This window comes from Heterodontus francisci, chromosome 31 (genome assembly GCF_036365525.1).
Source record: "Heterodontus francisci isolate sHetFra1 chromosome 31, sHetFra1.hap1, whole genome shotgun sequence".
Classification (NCBI taxonomy): domain Eukaryota; kingdom Metazoa; phylum Chordata; class Chondrichthyes; order Heterodontiformes; family Heterodontidae; genus Heterodontus; species Heterodontus francisci.
The window spans coordinates 9,965,646-9,988,848 of NC_090401.1; positions in this window are offsets into that span (position 1 = coordinate 9,965,646).

Below are 23,203 nucleotides of genomic sequence, written 5' to 3' on the forward strand. Positions count from 1 at the left end.
CTTGGAGAAGTGTGAGGTAATGCATTTGGGGAGGTCAAACAAGGCAAAGGAATACACAATTAATGGGGAAATACTGAGAGGTGTAGAGGAAGTGAGGGACCTTGGAGGGAATTTCCACAGATCCCTCAAGGTAGCAGGACAGGTCGATAAGGTGGTTAAGAAGGCATATGGAATCCTTTCCTTTATTAGCCGAGGTATAGAATACAAGGGCAGGGAGGTTATGCTGGAACTGTATAACTCATTGGTTAGACCACAACTTGAGTACTGTGTGCAGTTCTGGCCACTTAATTGCAGAAAGGATGTATTTGCACCAGAGAGGATACAGAGGAGATTTACGAGGATGTTGCCAGGACTGGAAAAATGCAGCTATGAGGAAAGATTGGATAGGCTGGGGTTGTTCTCCTTGGAACAGAGAAGGCTGAGGCAAATCTGATTGAAATGTATAGATCTGATTGAAATGTACAAAATTGTGAGGGGCCTGGATAGAGTGGAGGTGAAGGGTCTGTTCACCTTAGCAGAGAGGTCAGTGATGAGGGGGCATAGAATTAAAGTGATTGGTAGAAAAATTAGAGGGGATATGAGGAAAAACTTTTTCACCCAGAGGATGGTGATGGTCTGGAAGTCACTGCCTGAAAGGGTAGTTGAGGCAGAGACCCTCAACTCATTCAAAAGGAGTCTGGATATGCACCTCAAGTGCCGTAAGCTGCAGGGCTACGTATCAAATGCTGGAAGGTGGGATTAGAATAGGTGGATCGTTTTGCAGCCGGCACAGACACGATGGGCCAAGTGGCCTCTTTCTGTGCCTTAAACTTTCTATGATTCTATAAGACAACTCAGAGGGCTCCAGGCAGCATAACTTCAAGCACTACCACTAGACTGTGGAGGGGAAAAGCAGTAAATTATTGCTAAGCAGATTCTAAATCATGTAAACAGCCCTTTAAATAAAATAAGTGTTTCTAAATATTTATTTCCATAAAACATATAATAACTTACTGATTAAGGAAAACTAAGAAGGAGTTATAAGCCCTTTCTCACCCTTGACATTTGTCAGTTTGGCTAAACTACAAGGCACTGTAGTGTTGGTATGATAGATCACTTTGTTTGATTACCAGCGATGAGGGGAAAACAATATTTTTATTTTAAAAAACCCTCAGATGAACCAAAGCTCCATAGTGCAGGACACCAGCAAGAATGAGAAAATAGAAGAGATCAGGTAAATTCAGAACTGGTGGTTACGAGACACTAAGTGCTGGTTTAAAAAGCCTGTGTAGGATGTAGTAGGAAGGGAATACTGGGGCAACAAAAGAGTTCCATAGTTTTGTGGTCCTGGAAAGAATGACTTTGAGTAGGAGATGGTGCAATAAGTATTGATCTAAGCATAGAACGAAGTGAGTGCAGAACAGAGTATTTGGAAAGCATAAACAGGATTCGGCAAAGTCATCATGGGTTTACGAAAGGGAAATCATGCTTAGCAAATCTACTGGAGTTTTTTGAGGAAGTAAATGTAGAATGTACAAAGGAGAACCAGTGGATGTGGTGTATTTGGATTTTCAGAAGGCTTTTGATAAGCTCCCACTTAAGAGGTTAGTGTGCAAAATTAAAGCACATGGGATTGGGGGTTATATACTGGCATGGATTGAGAATTGGTTGACAGACAGGAAACAGAGAATAGGAATAAACAAGTCCTTTTCCATATGGTAGGCAGTGACTAGTGGGGTACCGTAGGGATCAGTGCTTGGGCCCCAGCTATTCACAATATATATTAATGACCTGGGTGAGGGAACTAAATGCAACATGTCCAAGTTTGCAGATGTCACAAAGATGAGCGGGGTGGGGGGGGGGGGAGTGAGCTGTGAGGAGGATGCAAAGAGGCTCCAATGTGATTTGGACAAGGTGGGTGAATGGGCAAATGCATGGCAGATGCAGTACAACGTGGATATATGTGAGGTTATCCACTTTGGTTGTAAAAACAGAAAGGCAGATTATCATCTGAATGGTGATAGATTGGGAAAGGGGGAGGTGCAACGAGACCTGGGTGTCCTTGTACACCAGTCACTGAAGGCAAGCATTCAGATGCAGCAAGCAGTTAGGAAGGTGAATGGTATGTTGGCCTTCATTGCAAGAGGATTTGAGTACTGGAGCAAGGATGTCTTACTGCAGTTGTACAGAGCCTTGGTGAGACCACATCTGGAGTATTGTGTACAGTTTTGGTCTCCTTACCTGAGGAAGAATGTTCTTGCCATGGAGGGAGCGCAAAGAAGATTTACTAGACTGATTCCTGTGATGGCAGGATTGATGTATGAGGAGAGATTGGGTCGACTAGGCTTATATTCACTGGAGTTTCGAAGAATGAGAGGGGATCTCATAGAAACCTATTCAGGACTGGACAGGCTAGATGCACCCGCTGTCTGGGGAGTCCAGACCAAGGGGTCACAGTCTCAGGATACGGAGTATGCCATTTAGAACTGAAATGAGGAGAAATTTCTTCACTCAGAGGGTGGTGAACCTGTGGAATTCTCTACCACAGAAGGCAGTGGAGGCCAAGTCATTAATATATTCAGGAAGGAGATGGATATATTTCTTAATGCCAAAGGGATCAAGGGATATGGGGAGAAAGCGGGAACAGGGTACTGAATTAGACGATCAGCCATGATCTTTTTTGAATGGCGGAGCAGGCCCGAAGGGCAGAATGGCCTACTCCTGCTCCTATTTTCTATGTTTATGTAAATCTATAATTAAGAATAGGGTGACTGAACATCTTGATCATTTTCAGCTGATCAGAGAGAGCCAGAATGGATTTTTAAAGGGTAGGTAGCTCCTAACAAAGCTGATTACATTTTTGAAGAGGTGACCAATATAGTGAAACTGTAACTGAAGCTAATACAGTATTGGTTGCAATACTGGAACCATTCAGAATAAATCAAAGGACACCATCTTGACATTTTACAGTCTGCTGATTAGACCGCATTTGGAGTACTGTGCCTCAACCGACATGGCTGATATAGTAGTCATAGAAAAGATCCAGAGGAACATGGGAACAGTAGTGGGCCATTTAGACCCTCAATGAGATCATGGCTGGTCTGCAACCTAATTCCATAGACCCGTCTTTTTCCCGTATCCCTTTATACCTTTGGACAACAAAATTCTATCAATCTCAGATTTAAAATTAACAATTAATCTCGCATCAATTGCCATTTATGGAAGAGAGTTCCAAATTTTTACCACCCTTTGTGATTAGAAGTCTTTCCTAATTTCACTCCCGAAATGTCTGGCTCTAATTTTTAGACTATGTCCCCAAGTACTAAACTCCCCAGCCAGTGGAAATAGTTTCTTTCTCTCTACCCCAACTTTCCCTCTTAATATCTTCAAAACTTTGATCAAATCACCCTTAACCTTCTAAATTCCAGGGAATACAACCCTAGTTTGTGTAATCTCTCCCCATAATTTAATCCTCGGAGTCCAGGTATCATTCTGATAAACAGACTTCCTCCAAGGTCAGTATATCTTTCCTCAGGTGTGGTGCCCAGAACTGCTCACAGTATCTCCAGGTGTGGTCTTACCAGAGATTTGTATAGCTGAAGCAAGCCCCTTGTGTTCTCATAGTCTAGATATCAACATCAACATTCCATTAGCCTTTTGATTATTTTCTGTACCTGTTCATGACATTTTAATGATCTCTGTACCTAGATCCCAAGTCTCTTTGGACCTCGACTGTTTCTAGCTTTTCACCATTTAGAAAGTTCTACCATTTTTAGGTGCAAAATGGATGATTTCACATTTGCCTACATGGAAATCCATTTGCCACATTTGTACCCATTCACTTAATCTATCAATAGCTCTTTGTAATGTTATGCTTACATCTACATTGCTTACAATGCTGCCTATCTTTGTGTTATTTGCTGATTGGTATATGTGGCTTTCTATCCAATCATCTAAGTTGTTAATCAATATGGAGAATAGTTGAGAACCCAACACAATTCGTTGCTAGACACCACTAGTCACATCTTGCCAATTAGAGTACCTGACCATTATCCCTATTCTCTGTCTTTTGCCGCTCAACTAATTTCCTAAACAGGCCAATAATTTACTTTCAATTCCAATGGCTTCAACCTTAGTTAACAGTCTCTTACAAGGGACTTTTACAAATTCCTTCTGCAAGTCCATATAAATAACATCCATAGACAATCCCCTGTCCACTAATTTAGTCACCTTTTCAAAAAATACAATCAGCTTTGTTCGGAGCTACCTACCCTTTAAAAATCCATTCTCGCTGTCTCTGATCAGCTGAAAATGATCAAGGTGTTCAGTCACCCTATCCTTAATTATAGATTCTAGTAATTTCCTGACGACAGATGTTTGACTAACTGGTCTATAATTCCACTGTTTCCCTCTCTCTCATCTTTCTTAAATAATGGAGCGACAGGCACAATTTTCAATCTAAAGGAATGGTTCCCGAATAAGGGAACTTTGGAAGGTTATCACTGCTCACAATGTTGTCTCCTCTGCATTGTGGAGACCAAACGCAGTCTGAGTGACCGCTTTGCGGAACACCTCCGCTCAGTCCACAAGCAGGACCCCGAGCTTCCGGCTGCTTGCCATTTCAACACTCCCCCCTGCTCTCATACTCACATCTCTGTCCTGGGGATGCTGCAGTGTTCCAGTGAACATCAACGCAAGCTCGAGGAACAGCATCTCATTTACCGATTAGGCACACTACAGCCTGCCGGACTGAACATTGAGTTCAATAATTTCAGAGCATGACGGGCCCCCCATTTTACTTTTATTTTTAGTTATTTTTTCTTTTTCCTTTTAAAAAATTTTCTTTGTGTTTATTTTATTTTATTCCATCTTAATTTGTTCAGTTTGCTTACCCACTGTTTTTTTCATGTTTGTACTTGTAGCTGTTCAATTTTTAGTCCGTTAACACCCTTTCTGTACTAATGCTTTGTCTTTCAACACACCATTAACATATCTTTGCTCCATGATTTTCTGGTCAGCTATTCTGTGACCTTGTCCTATCTACACCTTCTCCTTTGATATCTCTTGCCCCACCCCCCACTTTACTTGCTTATAACCTTTTACATTTCTAATATTTGCCACTCCTGAAGAAGGGTCACTGATCTGAAACGTTAACTCTGCTTCTCTCTCCACAGATGCTGCCAGACCTGCTGAGTATTTCCAGCATTTCTTGTTTTTATTTTGGAAGGTTATAGTTAGGGAATCTGCAATGTTCTCACCTACATTTCCTTTGGAGTGGGCATACCCCCAAGCAAGTCTCTGCTCAGATTGTAAGTTTAGTTTCCCTTGAAGGCTGAGTGCGTATGTATCCAACAGGAGGCAGTCCTCACATTAGTACAGCATCTATGATCTTCCGTTGGGGTTATTCATCATATAGTATTAGATTCACTTCCTAATAACACTGTATTGTGTTCACAGGCCTGTACCTTACTTTTGCTCCATCCGTCTCCTAGCTGTCACTATGGGATCCATCCTGTTACTGTATAAATTGGTGAGTACGTCTCTGAACAGAATCGTGCGTAAGTTGGTGAGTATGACTAATTCTCTATGCAGAATCGTTCAGGATAGTAATTTAGCAATCCTACTTTTTTTTTCAAACTAATCGTAGTGTGGCACTTTCATTCATGGATATCTAGAAGTTTTCATGGAATGAACAGTGACAGTTTGTACTCACCAGCACCAACTCCTTGGACTTTTTTTCTGTCAAGGGAACCGGGGGCGAAGACAAGATCAGACCACAGCAGGACATTGGTCGTGCAGTTTTTTGCTTTAGGTTACTTGTGTTCAGCACAAGAAGGGTTTGCTGCGCTGTGACCTGTGCACCCAGAAAGTAACACATTGCAAAACAAAACCTTTTAACAATGTGTCGTTTCACATTAAAACATGGTGTGGTATTGAGCCACACAGACCAGGAAGGTACCAGCTTCCATTCCTGGTCTGCACTGAACAGCTGGACCAAGAGTAGAAGTGACAGGATTGGCCTCTGTACTGCTGGCCAAGAATCACTGATCACAATCCAAATGCCCCTGTTGGATATTGGTCGAGGACAGGATGGGATAACGCGCCCTTGGCTACACGTCTATCACTGTGTAACTCTGGAGTACAATACTGGGTGCAGCTCTGTCACTGTATAACACTCGGGTACCAGTATTATTGGGTACATGTCTGTCACTGTATAAGACCATCTTAGAGTCATAGAGACATGTATAACATTGGGGTACATTACTGGTGGGTACAGGTCTGTCACTGTGTAACACTGGGCTAAAAGTGGGTACCGGTCAGTCATTGTATACGACCAGACTGCAGAACTGGTGGGTACGGGTCTGCCACTGTATAACATTGAGTAACAGTACTGATGAGTACCGGTCTTTCACCGTACAACACAGGGCTACAGTACTGGTGGGCACAGGTCTGTTCCTGTATGACACTGGGATACAGTGCTGGTGGAGACAGGTCTGTCACTAAAGAATACTGGGGTACAGTACTGGGTACAGGTCTGTTACTGTGTAACACTGGGGTACAAGTACTGTTGGGTACAGGTCAGTCACTGTATAAGACCGGGCTGTAGTACTGGCGGTTACAGGTCTGCCACTGTATAACACTGAGTAACAGTACTGATGACTACAGGTCTGTTACTGTATAACACTGGGGTACAGTACTGGGGGGGGGGGGGTGGGGGGGGGTACAAGTCTGTCATTGTGAAACACTGGGGTACAGTACTGGTGGGTACAGGTCTGACATGGTATAACACTGGGTACAGTTCTGGTGGATACAGGTCTGTCACTGTATAACACTGGGATATAGTACTGGTAGGTACAGGTCTTCACTGTATAACACTGGGGTACAGTACTATTAGATACAGATCTGTCATTGTATAACACTGGGGTATAGTGCTGGGGGTGGTGGGGTACAAGTCTGTCATTGTGTAACACTGGGGTACAGTACTGGTGGGTACAGGTCTGACATGGTATAACACTGGGGTACAGTTCTGGTGGATACAGGTCTGTCACTGTATAACACTGGGATATAGTACTGGTAGGTACAGGTCTTCACTGTATAACACTGGGGTACAGTACTATTAGATACAGATCTGTCATTGTATAACACTGGGGTATAGTGCTGGGGGTGGGGGGGTACAAGTCTGTCATTGTGTAACACTGGGGTACAGTACTGGTGGGTACAGGTCTGACATGGTATAACACTGGGGTACAGTTCTGGTGGATACAGGTCTGTCACTGTATAACACTGGGATATAGTACTGGTAGGTACAGGTCTTCACTGTATAACACTGGGGTACAGTACTATTAGATACAGATCTGTCATTGTATAACACTGGGGTATAGTGCTGGGGGTGGGGGGGTACAAGTCTGTCATTGTGTAACACTGGGGTACAGTACTGGTGGGTACAGGTCTGACATGGTATAACACTGGGGTACAGTTCTGGTGGATACAGGTCTGTCACTGTATAACACTGGGATATAGTACTGGTAGGTACAGGTCTTCACTGTATAACACTGGGGTACAGTACTATTAGATACAGATCTGTCATTGTATAACACTGGGGTATAGTACTGGTAAGTACAGGTCTGTCACTGTATAACACTGGGATATTGTACTGGTGGGTATGGTCTGACACTGTATAACATTGAGGTACAGCACGGTGGCTATGGGTCTCTTCCTGTACAACAGTGTGGTATAGTACTGCTGGGTACAAGTGAGTCTTTGTATAACTGGGATACTGTACTAGTTGGTACAGGACTGTCACTGAGGGCAGGATCAATTTAAGAGGATCACAATACAATGGAATGTTGGTACATTAGAAAGCTGTGGATTCAAACCCCGTGTTGGAGATTTATCAAAACACTTCATTATGGAGAGGCTGTACCAGGATACAATGCAATGAGTAGTATTTTCTTACGAAATTTATCAGGACTTAAACAGATAAGGGAGAATTTTTGCTGGTCGTTGGAGGCAGGGTCGGGTGTGATTTTGGTGAGAAAGTCCAGGAATAGGACATCAGATCGCGATCCCAGCGTGGCTCTGCCCTCTGGTGCTTTCCCCTGGGCAGCTTGTGAGTTGAGTGGGGAGACTGTGTAGGTCTGGCAAGAAGCCAATTGAAGTGGTTTAAAAGGAAATTAAGTGCCTTTTTTAGCATGGAATCCCTCTTTCCCAACAGCGCATGGGTTACAAGCCTGGTTAGAGAAGACGACAGCGCAGCAGGAAGTCATTGTACAGTGAAACTGATACGATGGGTGAAATCTTATGTCTTAGAAATGGGACCATTTCTGGGTCACGACCCTATGGTGTCTACGTTCTGCCAGCTTTCACGATTTATTGGCCGACTCCAGGAGTCCTGTCCAATTAAGAATGATGGGCAGGCTGCATAGGTGGGAGGACCAACAGGAGTACATGAGGCGCTGGGCGACTGGATAGGTGGGCTCTGCCACTGTAGGATAGAGACTGCGAGGACATCTCAAAATGGAGGTGCCCTCTGAGCACTTCAAAAAAACATTAAATAAACTGTGGCAACAGTTGCCAGTTACCGTTAAAATCCTGGTGGCATCACCAATTTGCCCCTAAGTGGGGCACTTAACAAAGAACAAAGAACAGTACAGCACAGGAACAGGCCATTCGGCCCTCCAAGCCTGCGCCGATCTTGATGCCTGCCGAAACTAACACCTTCTGCACTTCCGGGGCCCATATCCCTCTATTCCCTTCCTATTCATATATTTGTCAAGATGTCTCTTAAACGTTGCTATCGTATCTGCTTCCACCACTTCCCCTGGCAGCAAGTTCCAGGCACTCACCACCGTCTGTGTAAAAAACTTGCCTCGCACATCCCCTCTAAACTTTGCCCCTCGCACCTTAAACCTATGTCCCCTAGTAACTGACTCTTTCACCCTGGGAAAAAGCTTCTGACTATCCACTCTGTCCATGCCGCTCATAACCTTGTAAACCTCTATCATGTCGCCCCCTCCACCTCCGTCGTTCCAGTGAAAACTTAATTGCTTATAATTAGCTACCCACTGCTACCGGGCAAGTAGCTAATGACAGTATTACCCTGCCTCCGACAAGATCACTCAGAGGCAAGAATTCATCAGGAAGAAGACCCGGCGTACACATTTCAAAAATTCCCCGCCCTCCCACTTCGAAAGCCACCTCCGTGTAGCTGATAAAATTCCACCTGATATGACCAGTATAAAGGGTGAAACTGGCAAGCCTGTGGTCATCTCCAATGAGAGGTCTGCACTGACAGGAGCATTTCCTTCAGCCTAAACCCACATTGGGGACAGCAACTTTGTGCACCTGATGTGTCTTGGATGCGACTAAGGGTAATCTCACCTTATTGCCTGTGATACTTTCCTGTTACATAACCTGGAGTTGGTTGGAGGGGGAGTTGCAGCGTGCTCCAGCTCAGCAGCCACAATGACAGGGGCAGCAACTCCAACAGCAGCAGCAGCAGCAGAAGCTGCCTTTTCCACAGCCACGTGAATCTGTACGGAACAAAAGGGATGGACACAGGGCTGCTCTCTGAAGAAGGCGATACCCTCAGCACAGGGTCTACAGGCCAAGGAACATAGGAGGAGCGGGAGTAGGCCATTCAGCCCATCAAGCCTGCCACACCATTCAACATGATCATGGCTGATCACCCACTTCAAAGCCTTTTTCCCACACTACCCTCATATCCCCTTATGTCAAATGTATTTAGAAATCTGTCAATCTCTGCTTTAAACATACTCAATGGCGGAGCTTCCACAGCCCTCTGCGGTAGATGATTCCAAAGATTCACAACCCTCTGAGGAAAGAAATTTCTCCTCATCTCTGTCCTAAGTGGCTTCCCCCTTATTTTGAAATGTGTCCCCTGGTTCTAGACTCCCAAACCAGGGGAAACATCTTACCTGCATCTACCCCATCTATCCCTATAAGTATTTTGTAGGTTTCAAAGAGATCAACTCTCATTCTTCGAAACTCAAGAGAATACAGGCCCAGTTTTCCAAACCTCTCTTCATAAGACAGTCCCGCCATCCCGGGAACAAGTCTGGTGAACCTTCATTGCACTTCCTCTATGGCAATAATATCCTTCCTAAGGTAAGAGGACCAAAACTGCACAAAATACTCCAGGGCCAGTCTAACAAAGGTTCCATACAATTGAAGCAAAGTTTCACTACTCCTGTACTCAAAATCCTCTGGTGTAAAGGCTAACATACCATTAGCCTTCTGAATTACATGTTAGCTTTCATTGACTTATTGACAAGGACACCCAAGTCCCTTTGTACATCTACAGTTTCTAATCTCTTACCATTTAAGAAATATTCTGCACATCTATTCCTCCTTCCAAAGTGGATAACCTCACATTTTTCCACATTATATTCCATCTGCCACGTTCTTGCCCACTCACTAAATCTGTCCAAATCCCCTTGAAGCCGCTTTGCATCTTCCTCAACACACATTCCCACCTAGTTTTGTGTCATCCGCCAACTTGGAAATACTACAATTGGTCCTCACATCCAAATTATTGATATATATTGTGAACAGCTGGGGCCCAAGCACTGACCCCTGCGGTACCCCACTAGTCACAGCCTGCCAATGTGAGAATGACCTGTTTATTCCAACTCTCGGCTTTCTGCCTGTTAACCAATCCTTAATCCATGACAGTACATTACCTCCTATCCCATGTGCTTTAATTTTGCTAACAAACCTCCTATGAGGGACTTCTGAAAATCCAAGTATACCACGTTCACCAACTCTCGTTTATCAATTCTGTTAGTAACATCCTCAAAAAACTCCAACAGGTTTGTCAAACATGATTTCCCATTCATAAATCCATGTTGACTATGCCCAATCAGATCATTGTTATCCAAGAGTCCATTTATCTCATCCTTTAGAATAGATTCTAGCATTTTTCCAATGACTGATGTAAGGCTAACAGGTCTGTAATTGCCTGTTTTCTCTCTCCCTCCCTTCTTAAATAGTGAGGTGACATTTGCGACCTTCCAATCTGCAGGAACTGCTCCAGAATCTATAGAATTTTGGAAGATGATCACCAATGCATCTAGTATCTCCATAGCTACCTCTTTCAACACTCTGGGTTGAAGAATGTTAGATCCTGGGGACTTATCAACCTTCAGCCCCTTAATTTCTCCATTACAACCTTCCTTCAAATTCCTCATTCCCCCTAAACCCTTGGATCTCTAATTCTGGGAGATTTTTTGTATCTTCCTCAGTGAAGACAGACACAAAGTAATCATTTAGCTTCTCTGCCATTTCTCTATTCCCCATTATAAATTCTCCTGACTCTGTCTATATTGAACCCACATTCGTCTTGGCCAAGCGTTTCCTTTTTACGTACCTGTAGAAGCTTTTACAGTCCGTTTTTATATTTTTTGCCAGTTTACATTCATATTCTATTCTCCCTTTCTTTATCAGTTTCTTCGTCCTCTTTGCAAAAATTCTAAAATCCTCCCAATCCTCAGGTTTACTACTATTTATGGCAACTTTACAGGCCTTTTCTTTTAATCTTATACAATCCTTAACTTCCTTTGTTATCCACTGTTGACTGCCTTTACTTTTGGGGTTTTTGTGCCTTGAAAGAATGTATGATTGCTGTAAACTATGTAATATTTCTTTAAGGAGTATCCATTGCCTATGTACTGTCAGACCTTTTAATGTATTTTCCCAATCCACCTCAGCTAATTTGCCCCTCATACCTGCATAATTTCCTTTGTTCAAATTTAACATCCTGGCTTCAGATTGAACTACCTCACTTTCAAACATAATGTAAAATTCTATCATATTAAGGTCACTCATCCCTAAGGGTTGTTTTACAACAAGATTATTAATTAGCCCTTTCTCATTACATAATACTAAGTCTAAAATAGTCTGTTCTTTAGTCGGTTCCTCAACATACTGCTTTAGAAAACCATCCCTAACACACTCCAGAAACTTGTCCTCCACAGCATTCGTGCTCATTAGGTTTACCCAGTCTATATGCAGATCAAAGACATCCATGATTACTGTATTACCCATGCCACATGCTTCTCTAATCTCCTGAGTAATACCATGCCCCACACTACCACTACTGTTTGGTGGCCTATAAACAACTCCGACCAATGTTTGCTGACTCTTGCTGTTTCTTAGCTCCACCCAAACAGATTACACATTTTGTTCTTCCGATCTGAGATCCTCCCTTACTAATGTACTGATCCTATTCCTTATTATCAGCGCAACACCACCTCCTTTTCCTTTTTGTCTGCCCTTCCTAAATGTAAAATACCCTTGAATATTCAGTTCTCAGTCTTGGTCACCCTGTAGCCACGTTTCTGTTATGGCAATTAGATCATACACATTTACCTCGATTTGGGCCTTTAAATCATATACCTTGTTGTCAATGCTGAATGCATTCAGGTAGAGTGTCCTTAACCTTGTCTTCTTGACATTCTGCATTCTAAGCCTAATTGATGCTTGCCTTTGTTTCGCTTGCCTTCTAATGTCACTTGTTACTTTTCTACCTCCTGTTACCAGCTTTACTTCCTTCCAATTTGAGTTACCCCTCAGGTTCCCATCCCCCTGACAAGTTAGTTTAAACCCTCCCCAACTGCACTAGCAAATCTCCCTGCGAGGATATTAGCTCCGGTCCTGTTAAGGTGTAGCCTGTCTATCTTGTACAGGTCCCACCTGCCCCAGAACTGGTCCCAATGCCTCAGAAATCTGATGCCCTCCCTTCTACACCATTCTCCAGCCGCGTGTTCAATCGATCAATCCTCCTATTGCTATGCTCACTAACACATGGCACTGGGAGTAATCCTAAGATTACTGTTTTGGAGGTCCTGTTTTTTAATTTCCTTCCGAGCTCCCTAAAATCTGCTTTCAGGACCTTATCCCTCTTCCTACCTATGTGATTGGTCCCAATGTGGACTACATCCTCTGGTTGTTCATCTTCCCAGAAGGTCCAGGACATGTGGTGCGTCCATGACTTCCCACATACTGCAGAACGTACATTCCAATTGGCCGAGCTGACCTGCCATACCATAACTTTAAAAACTTTTTATTACAATGAGAAGTAGAATAACTTACCAGTTACTCACAAATCAGCTTCTTCCCCTGTACCGAAGAGAGAGCAGCTACTGGAGACTGAAAAAAGGTTGAAAAAGAAAGAAAGAAAGGAGCCCCTCCCTCATGCAAAAAACTCCCACTTTACACTCTGTGCACTCAAATTTATTTTCTTATTAATTTACAGTTCCCCTCCTTGCCAAACTCCCTCACTTACCAAACTCCCTTCTTAACACAATGTGCCCCCCCCAGCAACACTCAGTGCAGACAAACAGCACTGAGAGTCCCCTGAATTGATACACTGAAAACAATGCTGCGTCAGCTCTGCTAGAGCTCAGAAACAAGTTTAAGCTAGCTACCTAATTGACTAGCTATAGCTACTCTCAGAAGGTTAGTATACCCCTGCTTAAATTTGCAAGAAACCTAACTGTCAGGATCCCTTTAAATAGAGATCCTTCATTACTGCATTCGGCACCTCATTCCATACACCCTCCTTTGGTTGTGGAATCAAGGGGAGGGGTTGATAATTGGTTTGCTCTGAGAAAGAGCAACCACAAAACATGCAAATAAGAGATTTGGGTCCCTGGCCCTAAAGGTGGTAAGATTTCACCCATAATGTAGGGTAACAATTCAGTGCTGTCAAGTGATGGTGAACTTTAGCAGAGAGTTAACTTGAAAACCTGTTCCTCCGGTTTAGGTTAATATTAAAGATCACACTGTCCCAACAAACATTTCTCCCTCAACCATCACCATTAAACAAAAAACTAACTTGTCATTCATTTCATTGGTGTTTATAGGATGTTTCTGTGTGCAAAACTGTTGCCATGTCTGCCAACAGTCACTGCATTTCAAAGCCAATCACTTTATATATACCCTACTGTATATCTTACACCACAAGCACCTACAACCTGCATCACCAACACACATATATATTCTACTGTACATCTTACACTAAGATATATATAAGACCTACTATACCTCAAACACATATTTATATACTATATTGTATAGTTTACATCAATATGTAAATGTGTCCTGCTGTATAATATACACCAACTTGTGTATCTACCCTATCATACAGCTTACAGCAGCAATATGTGTATATACCTTACCATATAGCTCTGCAGTACCAGCAGTGTCACTGGGAGTGGTGGCCACAGCCAGTACTGCAGGAGGCCCTGCAGAATAGGAGAATGATGAAGACCCCAGGACAGGTGAGTGAGGTAGAAGTCGCCGGGGCCATTCAGGCAGGACTTGGTGACGGGTTGGGGCAGTGGTCTTCCTGGGAGGGGTGACCATCGCCACCTGGGGGGAGCTCTCAAGGAGCCCTGGATTGCCACCAAAGGAGGGACCCCTCCAATCCTGCTAGGAGGCCGTTATATTTTACCTGCTCGCAGTGGCAGGCGACTCTGCCTTCCATTAAATCAAGGTGGAGGCGGGAAGAGCCCTTTATGTCGTTCAATTGGCCTGGGGCAGGAAAGCCATCCTCGGCATTCCCACACAATTTTATGGGCCTCCTGCCTCTGTTCCCATCCCTGGGGGGCGTAAAATTCAGCTCGTTAACTCTGCTTCTCTCTCCACAGGTGTTACCTGACCTGATGAGTATTTTCAACATTTTATGTTTATATTGTACATATATCCTACTGTACAGTTTACACCACCATCACATAAATATACCCTCATGTACCCACTAACGCAGCAAGTGTCCTATAACATACAATTTGTAAGCCCTAACATTCAGCACTTCAGGAGACTCGCCTCCCCGCGAGTGGCTCTCTAGCAGAGCAAGACTACACCTTCTTCTGGCAGGGCAGGGATCCTGAAGAACCAAGACAGCATGGAGTGGGCTTCGCCATCAGAAACTCCTTGCTCAGCATGATAGAGCCTCCCTCAAATGGCTCGGAACGCATACTGTCCATCCGACTGCTCACCACCTCTGGTCCAGTACACCTACTCAGCATCTATGCTCCAACACTCTGCTCCCCACCTGAAGCTAAAGACCAGTTCTATGAACAACTCCATAACATCATTAGCAGCATCCCCAACACCGAACACCTATTCCTGCTGGGGGACGTTAATGCCAGGGTTGGGGCCGACCATGACTCATGGCCCTCCTGCCTTGGGCGCTATGGCGTTGGAAGGATGAATGAGAACGGGCAGAGACTGCTTGAGTTGTGTACCTATCATAACCTCTGCATCACCAACTCGTTCTTTCACACTAAACCCTGTCACCAGGTTTCATGGAGGCATCCAAGATCACTTCGTTGGCACCAGCTAGACCTCATTGTCACAAGGCGAGCCGCCTTAAACAGTGTTCAATTCACACGCAGCTTCCACAGTGCGGACTGCGACACCGACCACTCCCTGGTGTGCAGCAAGGTTAGACTCAGACCAAAGAAGTTGCATCATTCCAAGCAGAAGGGCCACCCGCGCATCAACACGAGCAGAATTTCTCACCCACAGCTGTTACAAAAATTTCTAAATTCACTTGTAACAGCCCTTCAAAACACTCCCACAGGGGATGCTGAGACCAAGTGGGCCCACATCAGAGACGCCATCTATGAGTCAGCTTTGACCACCTACGGCAAAAGTGCGAAGAGAAATGCAGACTGGTTTCAATCTCATAATGAAGAGCTGGAACCTGTCATAGCCGCGAAGCGCATTGCACTGTTGAACTACAAGAAAGCCCCCAGCGATTTAACATCCGCAGCACTTAAAGCAGCCAGAAGTACTGCACAAAGAACAGCTAGGCGTTGCGCAAACGACTACTGGCAACACCTATGCAGTCATATTCAGCTGGCCTCAGACACCGGAAACATCAGAGGAATGTATGATGGCATGAAGAGAGCTCTTGGGCCAACCATCAAGAAGATCGCCCCCCTCAAATCTAAATCGGGGGACATAATCACTGACCAACGCAAACAGATGGACCGCTGGGTGGAGCACTACCTAGAACTGTACTCCAGGGAGAATGCTGTCACTGAGACTGCCCTCAATGCAGCCCAGCCTCTACCAGTCATGGATGAGCTGGACATACAGCCAACCAAATCGGAACTCAGTGATGCCATTGATTCTCTAGCCAGCGGAAAAGCCCCTGGGAAGGACAGCATTACCCCTGAAATAATCAAGAGTGCCAAGCCTGCTATACTCTCAGCACTACATGAAATGCTATGCCTGTGCTGGGATGAGGGAGCAGTACCCCAGGACATGCGCGATGCCAATATCATCACCCTCTATAAAAACAAAGGTGACCGCGGTGACTGCAACAACTACCGTGGAATCTCCCTGCTCAGCATAGTGGGGAAAGTCTTTGCTCGAGTCGCTCTGAACAGGCTCCAGAAGCTGGCCGAGCGCGTCTACCCTGAGGCACAGTGTGGCATTCGTGCAGAGAGATCCACCATTGACATGCTGTTCTCCCTTCGTCAGATACAGGAGAAATGCCGTGAACAACAGATGCCCCTCTACATTGCTTTCATTGATCTCACCAAAGCCTTTGACCTCGTCAGCAGACGTGGTCTCTTCAGACTACTAGAAAAGATCGGATGTCCACCAAAGCTACTAAGTATCATCACCTCATTCCATGACAATATGAAAGGCACAATTCAACATGGTGGCTCCTCATCAGAGCCCTTTCCTATCCTGAGTGGCGTGAAACAGGGCTGTGTTCTCGCACCCACACTTTTTGGGATTTTCTTCTCCCTGCTGCTTTCACATGCTTTCAAATCCTCTGAAGAAGGAATTTTCCTCCACACAAGATCAGGGGGCAGGTTGTTCAACCTTGCCCGTCTAAGAGCGAAGTCCAAAGTACGGAAAGTCCTCATCAGAGAACTCCTCTTTGCTGACGATGCTGCTTTAACATCTCACACTGAAGAGTGCCTGCAGAGTCTCATCGACAGGTTTGCAGCTGCCTGCAATGAATTTGGCCTAACCATCAGCCTCAAGAAAACGAACATCATGGGGCAGGACGTCAGAAATGCTCCATCCATCAATATTGGCGACCACGCTCTGGAAGTGGTTCAAGAGTTCACCTACCTAGGCTCAACTATCACCAGTAACCTGTCTCTAGATGCAGAAATCAACAAGCGCATGGGTAAGGCTTCCACTGCTATGTCCAGACTGGCCAAGTGAGTGTGGGAAAATGGCGCACTGACACGGAACACAAAAGTCCGAGTGTATCAGGCCTGTGTCCTCAGTACCTTGCTCTACGGCAGCGAGGCCTGGACAACGTATGTCAGCCAAGAGCGACGTCTCAATTCATTCCATCTTCGCTGCCTTCGGAGAATACTTGGCATCAGGTGGCAGGACTATATCTCCAACACAGAAGTCCTTGAAGCGGCCAACACCCCCAGCTTATACACACTACTGAGTCAGCGGCGCTTGAGATGGCTTGGCCATGTGAGCCGCATGGAAGATGGCAGGATCCCCAAAGATACATTGTACAGCGAGCTCGCCACTGGTATCAGACCCACCGGCCGTCCATATCTCCGCTATAAAAACGTCTGCAAACGCGACATGAAATCGTGTGACATTGATCACAAGTCGTGGGAGTCAGTTGCCAGCATTCGCCAGAGCTGGCGGGCAGCCATAAAGACAGGGCTAAATTGTGGCGAGTCGAAGAGACTTAGTAGTTGGCAGGAAAAAAGACAGAGGCGCAAGGGGAGAGCCAACTGTGCAACAGCCCCGACAAACAAATTTCTCTGCAGCACCTGTGGAAGAGCCTGTCACTCCAGAATTGGCCTTTATAGCCACTCCAGGCGCTGCTTCACAAACCACTGACCACCTCCAGGCGCGTATCCATTGTCTCTCGAGATAAGGAGGCCCAAAAGAAAAGAACATCAAGCATATCACTGCACAGGTTATGGCTACAAAAAAAGTCCTCCAAGTTATTTCTAAGTTGCAATCCCTAGTGCAATGATTTGTATGTGGCCCACTGAGAAAAGATTAAGCTAGATACCTGTTCCTGCTCAGTGCTCCACACTGGAAGGGAAGCTTGTATGAATACAGGTTAGGAAGAGATTGGGCTGTGCACCCTCTGACTGATTCTCAATCTTTGGGGTAATACACAAAGAATGAGCACTTGGATGAGTTACGAGAGAGCTGTTTGCCTCTGTGAAACACTACCCAAGAAAGATCCAACACTTTCAGGTGAAGAGAGAAGGGGCGAAAACCTGAAGTGGTTGGGAAGCGGGGTCGCAGGGTCGAACACTCAAGGTTACAAGACAGTCACCCTGGGTGATGAATGCATGGAATGGACTCCTAAAGGAGGCAAAGGGTTCAAGAGCGAGCTTGATAACTATGTGTGGAGGAATGTTGGATAGTCGGGTAAGAAAGGTATGATGGGATATGATGGAACTGGCCAGAGACTCTGCAGTGATCTTTTCAAGTCCTGTGCATTTCTTTGCTCCTTTGTGCTGGTATTCTCCAGTAAACTCCCTGACCAGCAAACGAAATCTAAAAGCCTCAGGAACCATGTGAAACACCACAGGATTCATGGGGTTTGTCCTGCTGCAAGATGCTGCAAATTGGAATTATGTGGCGTCCTAATGTCATCTAGTGGAAGGGCACCAGTTCAACAACAGCAAAATGATGAGCAACCTCACCCCAAAATTCACCAAACCCTGGCAATTCTCCCTCTTTCCCATGAAAAGGATCACAGGCTAGAACTGCACCTGTGTATAGGCCCAAGCAAGACCTCAGAATTGCGTATTTCCATGCCTTTCTGTCTTCCCTATCTCCTCCAGTCTTCCAAACTTTTAACCTTGGAGCTGTCCTGCATGACTGGCTTTGGCCTTTCCAGGCTTCCTCAACTTAAAATATTTTGCAGCACAACTGTGCCAGCATCATCAGCAGAAAACAACCCATCAAATTTCCTTTGAAGGGAATCGGACAAAATGGCCCTTGGCAGTTTTAAATATTAAAACTAGTAACGAAAACAAAAAGTTGAAGAGTTTAAATTCCTTATTAATTGGAATAAGTCACAGAGCGGTCTGAGAGAACAACATTTGTTGAAAGCATCGTTAATCTCATGCATGTTAGTCTGGGTTCCTCTCTTGTGCATTTTAGTGAATGCTCTCTTTGTTCATTTTACACTTAGCAGTATTGAATCTAGCAACTATAAAGTGTTTCTGTGCTGAAATCACAGCCAGCACTTCACTACCTGATAATTTAAAGGTGCAGTTTCACTGAATAACATATTTTTTCCCCAAAAATATATTTATTTTTAAAATTTCTAAGAGAAAACACAGAACAATTCAAATTGGACATTTCTTAACGTGCAATACAGTTCAGTTTTTTTTTAATACAGTTCGAAGTGCCTCACCAGCCTTGCCATTCCAGATTATATTTACAATGTACATTTGTATTACATAACAAAGACATTGTCTGGTGCATCCAGCTTGAGAGGTTTTACAGATTTCCAATAGACTTGACCATTTTTACACATAGTAGGGCCAGTGTTTTTGCTAACTTCTTTCAAGGCTCGGTGGGCAAAGTCACCTCTCCGTGTGATACTAACCAATCTCAGACCAGACAGTTCCAGGTTCAATCTCTGATCCATGTTGAGATACTCAAGATTAACTGGGATGGCAATAGAGAGGTGCATTACATTTCTATTCAGTGCCTCTAGATTAGGGAGGGGAAAATCAACAGTGACAAGCACCCCTTGTTCTGTAGAGTGACCCACCCCAGCTGGAAAGTGCATGTTGGTGCAGTCATGATGACCTCTTCCTCCACAACTCCCCACCCACCCTATCCCCACCAACACACAGTCAAATAATTTGCCAATACTCAAACATGAAGTATGGACGGCGCATGATGCCATGAAATCTTATTCCATCAAGGGGTCAGATCATAGAATCATGGAATGGTTACAGAGCTGAAGGAGGCCATTTGGCCCGTCATGTCTGTGCCGGCTCTGTACAAGAGCAACTCGCCTAGTCCCACTCCTCCGCCTTTTCACAGTAGTCCTGCAATTTTTTCTATTCAGATAATTATCCAATTCTCTTTTGATAGCCATGATTGAATCTGCCTCCACCACACTCTCAGACAGTGCATTCCAGATCCTAAACGCTCACTGAATCTGCCTCCACCACACTCTCTGGCAGCGCATTCCAGATCCTAAACACTCACTGAACCTGCCTCCACCACACTCTCAGACAGTGCATTCCAGATCCTAAACACTCACTGAACCTGCCTCCACCACACTCTCAGACAGTGCATTCCAGATCCTAAACACTCACTGAACCTGCCTCCACCACACTCTCAGACAGTGCATTCCAGATCCTAAACACTCACTGAACCTGCCTCCACCACACTCTCAGACAGTGCATTCCAGATCCTAAACACTCACTGAACCTGCCTCCACCACACTCTCAGACAGTGCATTCCAGATCCTAAACACTCACTGAACCTGCCTCCACCACACTCTCAGACAGTGCATTCCAGATCCTAAACACTCACTGAACCTGCCTCCACCACACTCTCAAACAGTGCATTCCAGATCTTAAACACTCACTGAACCTGCCTCCACCACACTCTCAGACAGTGCATTCCAGATCCAGGCTACTTACTGCATTAAAAAGTTTTGCCTCATGTTGCCTTTGCTTCTTTTGCCAATCACCTTAAATCGGTGTTCTGGTCTTGGATCCTTCGTCCAATGGAAACAGTTTCTCCCTATCTACTCTGTCCAGACCCCACATGATTTTGGACACCTCTATCAAATCTCCTCTCAATCTTCTCTTCTCCAAGGAGAGCAGCCCCAGCTTCTCCATGTAACTGAAGTTTCTCTTCCCCGGAACCATTCTCGTGAATTTTTTCTGCACTCTCTCCAATCTTTCCGAAACTATAGTGCCAAGAACTGGACACAGTACTCCAATTGAGGCCGAACCAGTGTTTTATACAAGTTTATCATAACTTCCTTGTTTTTGTACTCTATGCACCTATTTATAACGCCGAGGATCTCGTATGTTTTATTGACCACTTTCTCAACCTGCCATGCAACCTTCAATGATTTGTGCACATTCACCTCTAGATGAAGGAGAATGGAGGGGTATGGTTTGAAAATGTAATCTCTGCACTGATAAAATGTCCATGTACTACAGCGACTGGCATAACAGCTTCAGGGAAAATCTGCTTTGTCACCCAAATGTTGAATGGGTTTCAAACCCCACCTACAAAGGTACGTTTGGGTCAGTTTCCAATTTGATATGGTATGCATCTCTTTTTCCTGTATGTCTCTCTTGGTCTTTTATTATCTCACTCATTGTCTCTGACTATATAAATAAATCTTGCACGCACTTCCCATTTACAAATGCCTTACTTGCTGTTGTGATATTTTGGCACACTTCTGTATCAACCTGTTCCATTATGAATTGTTATTTCCATATTTATTATATTGGCTGTGTAAACCTATTACTTATATTTAACTATAAATAAAGGACATACAATAGAAAGGATAGTGTAAGACTTAAAATGGAGAACAGAGAATTATCTGCACACCATGGCTCAATTATCCCCCACCCACGAACCTTAATTCACCTGAAGATTACACATAATCGTGATTCCTCGTATGAAACACCACAGGAGATCAGAGATAATGATATAAAATACAGGAATATGACTTCAAATTAGTGACTATTATACCTGCACACACTGGTCATGTTCTCCCTCACCCTCTATCCCTGTCTTCAATTAAGACTAAATTTGGTCAGCAATCTCCATGTGCAATGCCATGGGAAATCGACAAGTGCATAAAAAAATCTCTTGAGTTGTATCCATCACACTTCAGGAGTTATACTGTCACATGTACAAATTTGTGTCACATTTTAAAAATGCTTTCACAAAAAAAGAAAGCCAATCAATGGAGCAATAGAAATATATCAGAGATCACAGGATGTCACACACAGTAATTAGCCTCTCAATTTCCTCAAGACATTACAGCAATGTGTGGCTGTCTCAGAACTCTGTCACTGATCACACTGAGATTTGTGTGGTCAGGAACTCCAGAAGGAGGCTGGCAGCAGTTTGCAGGTGCATCTGTAATTCCCTGCCTCCAGCAAAAACCCTGAAAATGCTTAAAAAATTGACAGGCCGGGTGTTGCATTGTGACGGGTAACACCGCCCCCCCCCACCCCCAAACCCCATTCACTGGGAGAACAATCTGGCTGCCCCTATGTTCCACTTAAAAAGGGGTCTGCTCTAAATAGAATTTGCTCCCCTTCCATCTTCAAAGCTCCAGGCCCAATCCAAGGCTGGATCACCAGATGGGCCCCACTTCTCCCGGCTTTGGCGAGGTGTACCTTTCTACGTGCACCGGTGAGACTACACATAGCTTTGCTGATGCTATGTTAGGCCCCGATTAGAGGGCAAGGACACAGGAAAACTTGACCTGTGGATTCTCTTGCTGCACTTTTCTTAAGTTGATGGACTCATGAGGTCACAAAGAAACTTGGTGTTTCTGGGTTCTGGCCATGTTTGTGGCCTTTCTGGTGGCCTCCCACTGATTTTATAACACTGTCTTACAAGAATAGCTACTCAATTTCTGGGGCATATTTGTTGTGTTTGGTTTGTCTGCTGCCACCTTAGGATACTTGATTCGTCTAACTAAGAGAGATTACTGAGTATTCTGTACTTTGAACATTAACTCTTTTATTATATTCTAACTATGGCATCCACCTACCCCTGTGTTCTTTTTTCTTTTGGGCCTCCTTATCTCGAGAGACAATGGATACGCGCCTGGAGGTGGTCAGTGGTTTGTGAAGCAGCGCCTGGAGTGGCTATAAAGGCCAATTCTGGAGTGACAGGCTCTTCCACAGGTGCTGCAGAGAAATTTGTTTGTTGGGGCTGTGTAGGGGCCTAACAACCCCACTGCCTTGTGGGCGTCTCGGGAGAGACCAAGGCTAAGGGAGAAAACCCTAACAGAAAATCCGGAGCGGAACCCCGAAGGCGGTCATGTGTCACCGTTGATATGTTTCCGGCAGTTCCTGCAGCCATACCGGTGCCAAATGTCGTGCTCTGCACTCCTTTGGACCCCACCAGGAAGGCCGAGAGGGGGTTTTTGATGCTCCATACATCCGCCCAGGCATGCGCCATGGAGAGGTCACTCCATAGTCGCCTCACTGCGACCAAATCAACACGG